This window comes from Halyomorpha halys, unplaced genomic scaffold, assembly GCF_000696795.3.
Source record: "Halyomorpha halys isolate HHAL.00 unplaced genomic scaffold, Hhal_1.1 Scaffold400.1, whole genome shotgun sequence".
Taxonomy (NCBI): Eukaryota; Metazoa; Arthropoda; class Insecta; order Hemiptera; family Pentatomidae; genus Halyomorpha; species Halyomorpha halys.
In genome coordinates, this window is record NW_027106113.1 from 33,494 (window position 1) to 38,299 (window position 4,806).

Below are 4,806 nucleotides of genomic sequence, written 5' to 3' on the forward strand. Positions count from 1 at the left end.
TAGAAGTCATATAACTATCTGTTGATAATTAATAGAAATGTTTTATAAATCCTATTTGTTTTTAGATAGATTAAATTTTTATGATTATTATTATTATTGTTTTTACTAATAAATATATAATATAATAAATGTGTAATAATGTAATGAATTTGCCTCAAGGCTATACTTGATGCCATATGATAAGGTGAAAATACCTACTGCACGATACTGTGAAGTGATTAGTTCCACCACATATATAAAATTATAGTGTACTGAGGATAGTTGTAATTTTCTGTATTATTTATTTGGTAGTACTAATCTGGTCTCGAGTCAATAAGTAGATTTGACTGTATGTTAAATTAATTGTAAAATCGTTTGTGTAATGCTTTAATCCTGTAAAAATTAACTTATAAGTCGTTGATATTTTTGTTAATGTCAGAGAACTTGTATAACACACATAGTGTGCACTTTATGATGAAAATTGGTTCATTACACTTCTTTACTTATAAATTTATTTATATTCTTTTTTCATCGTGGCAGAAAAATTATGAAACCAAAATCTGGTGTTGTGCTCGCATCACACAAGTTTCATTTACCATTCTCCAAGATAAATTTTTCTAACAACAAATTTTTATTGTTCTACTGCTATAAAAAGTCGTATTTTAGGGTTTCTCGAGATACGAATAACAGATATCAATTATATTTTTAGCAAAAATACAATAGTTTAACAAAATATAAAAAATCCGTATAAATATCATATTGATCGGGCACGCTCGGCTCTTTTTCTATTCTCAAATCTGCTCTCACTAACTCGATCGTAATATTTCCACTTACTACGTATTCCATTTAAAAGTAGGTGAAATTAAAAAAAAACAAAAAAAAAACTAAAGTAAGTTAGGGAACAATATGAGTATTAGTTCTATCAAATTCACTACATTCGCTTAAATATGTGTGAATATAATTTCGATTTGCCTTGTATTTTAAAAAGCTGAAATCGTGACAAAGATGTACTGACCTGTGTGCTTGCCAGACTTTATTTTAATTTTATTACATAACTTTACTAAACTTTAATACGGTTTCGATGCTTCACTTAATCCTAATTCTACTTTGCAGCTTTAATTTACTATAACTCCAAAGTGTTTTTAATGAACCCTAATCTACAAAAATAGTTAGCTTTCATTATTTTACTGAAGCGTGAAAATGACCCAAAATGTTGCAAAGTTCTGAGCATTGTATATAAATAAATTAGTGTTCATATTGCTGTAAAGGATTCGGCGAACTGTATATTAGTGACACATGGAGTTATTGGCTTCTGAATCATTAATTCAGTTTGGTTCTCTGTTGATTGGTACTTTGCTAATAAAAGAACAATTGTCAGGCAATAAATGGAATTTTGTTTTGTTAAATTGGAAAATGGAGGAATAATGTCCAAGTAGTATTAACGTTTTTCTTAAAACTATAAACTGAAAAATTAAATCGTATGGTAACTGGTGTAGGATATTGGTTGTAACAAAAATATACAACACAATCCTGCAGTAAACGCCATGCATAATAATTAAAATGTAAATATTTTGTCGTAGTTTTTAATTTAATTACATTTATTTTATTTGTATTGTTTAATCAGGATTTGCTTATTTAAAAAGAGAGATAAGTATTTATATTTTTGCTGCAATAAAGGGTAAAATAAACCGTTTCTAAGAATTGCTAAACCGTTGTTAAAGCGTCGCTTAGCAACAGGCCGACCATCTTCATTTTTAAGTCAGTTGATGCTAATCAGTGTCCATTTTAGTTTCTAACCAGCCCTGTCAGCGTTTGATTGGTATAATGTATATATTATTATTTTTTTTTTGGGGGGGGGGCATTTTTAGTGTTTTAGTCAACATTATTGTATTATAGTCTGAAACAAAACCTTTACTGCGTTTTTTGGCTTTTGATTTACATACGAGTTTCTGATAACGAGTCAATTGTGTGTAGGTGGTCAGATGTCGTCACCATCACCCTATCCACGTAAATTGTTATTAGAGTGCTGTATAGACGTGGACACACCAACGTTTGAAGGATTGAACTTGAAAACGTCGTCTCTGACATTTTGGAGCGGATAATATTCTCTTCAGGACCTGTTCAATTTATGACTCATTAGAATGGTTCAGTAGTATTTATTTTATATTTTTTGTAAATTTGTTTCTTTCAATTCATTATTTATTTTTGTTTCAAAGGCCTTTTATTTTTACTTATAGTCATTGTTTTATTTAACTTGTTTTCAATTGTTAGCGTAGCCAAATAAATACTTATATTTCGAGCCAGCTTGTTTAATTTTTGTTCTTTTAATGCTTTCCTACAAAAATACCTCGTCAATTAGAGGTGGCTCTCCCGTTCAGCGACTAATTAATTAATTTGTTTTCTTCATTTAAGAATTTACATTTTGTTCTTTTCCAAGAAGAGTTTCCTAACACGAAATACATCATTTGTCAGTTACATGAAAATATTGAAGTTTACGTCTTTACTTCAATTACTTTAAATATCATCGAAAAATAGCGCTTTTTATTGATATGCCAATTAAAAATAATCATTATAACCACAAAGAGTTTTATATATATTTTAATTTTATCTCAGTTAAATTTTTACATCTACTTTGCGAATTACGATACTTATACGATTTTCTTCTTCCTTCTCAATGATAAATTGAAAAATTTGAATGTTTTTCACAGAAACCATTGATTTTTAAATTGGACACTCTTTTTGAAAAAGTAGCTATATTAAAAAATCTGTGTGTTTCAAAACATCCTTAAATGTGAATATTTGTGAATCCTTTCAAATATATTTTTTTGGCGAAGAGATTTTTTTCTTTATGAAGATATGATCTTCCTGAATTCATTATTAAACCCAATAATTAAACTATTATAAGATTAGATTATCTTCAGCAATAATGATGAAAAATAAAAAAAAAACTTAAAATGCCGTTCGAATAGAAGTTTCATCCGCTCACAGCTATATGACATATATGATCATAGAAAATAGTGAAAAATCACAAAGTGTTTTGGAATCACTATCTCAAAGACTAAATAAAAAGGAAATTAAATATTTTATCTTGAAAAAGATTTTTTTTTTATAATTTATTTATTTTACTATTGTTTTTGCAGACTTTTAGTCTTTAATAAATCCAGTTATACAATGACTATGAAGTAGATCTACGGATAATAATGTTTTAGCTGCAGCTGTCATTAAAGACGCGAAACGTATGACAAACAGTTCTCATTAACACTAAAACACAGCCAAAACAAGAAAGAAATGAGAACTAAGATTGAGACATGGCACATTCTTATATGTTTAAAACACAACATATGTCTTACATAGACCTAAAGTTTAAGAAAAATCTTTAAAATGACGACATTTTTTTTTTTTTAAATCTCTAAAAAACTAGTCATATCATACTAAAATTTAACATTTATGGTAATTATTATTTATTCTTCTACCATATTCTAAATTTTAAAAAAAACAGAGCTTTCATATTATTTCTACGTATTTTATGAGTTCTACTTTGAAAGCTATATGACTTTATGAACCTTACTCATCGTGGCAACAGAAGACAATTTAGCATAAATACTAGGATAACATAAGCTACTATATAGTCTATAGGACTGTTGATGAACCACGTGATATTTATATTTTAATTTATTATCCTCTTTTATTTTACAATTATATTGAAATAGAAGGAGCAACAAATGTAATAAAAACAAATATCTTCATTCAGATTACGAAGTAAAGATCAAATTAAAATAGATAAACGGTTTGAGAAGGTTTTAAATCAACAGCTCAATGACGAGATGGTCGTTACAAGATTTAGATATTTTTTAGTTGTTTAATTTAGCTTTTGACCTGAACTTTGGTGATGTACCAACACTTATCATTTTTTTAGTAGCTTTTAATTTTATTATTTTTGTAATGCTTATTACAGAAACGCATTTTCAATAAAAATTTTATAGATCAGATTTCCTAGAACAACAGGAAAACATGATGGAGAAATAAAGTTACTATTTAACCTTTACAAAAAAACATTAATTAAGAGTAAAAAAAATAAATTTATGATCATAACTGAGGACAGTTAAGAATCGTAAAACTTTTAATGAAGCATATAAATATATTATTAGAAATGGATACGCAATTCTAAATAGAAGGCTGTACAGAATAAATGTATAAACCTAACTGTACGTATAGTCAGAACGTTTTGAATCCTTTAAAACATATCTCAATCTAGCTGACACATGTGTCTGGGGATTTTCCAGAGCTATTTAAGAAATATGAATAAAATACAATATTTTTAGAAACGGGAGATTATCTTGTAACAAAAATGTAGTTGAATTGGGTTATTTTTTCTTCTGAAGATATAACTTGCTCTGAGTGTGTTCCACCAGTGGTAGTAAATGACGCGTTGGTGTTAAGTTCCATAGAAAATTATTGTTGGATATCAGCTAATGTTTTATTTCCCCCTCGTCATTCTGCACCATCATCATGCATAATATCTCAAACATTTATTCCTAAATTACTTTTTAAAAGATTAAAATAAGTATGATCTGAACAATATATTTAAATTCTATATGTTATTGTGAAAGATTTTCAATAGAAATTGAAGATACTTTCGTTCAATGAATTCCCCAAATGCTTCTAGGTATCTCAATATTTTATTAAATTTTATTTATTGTCTTATTCCTTTCAATTTTTAACACACTTTCGGAGCTAAAGTAATTTCAAATCAATTCAAATTTATTTAGATCTAGATCTATACTGAAAAGACTTATATTTATTGATATTTTTTTATTTAATTCTACT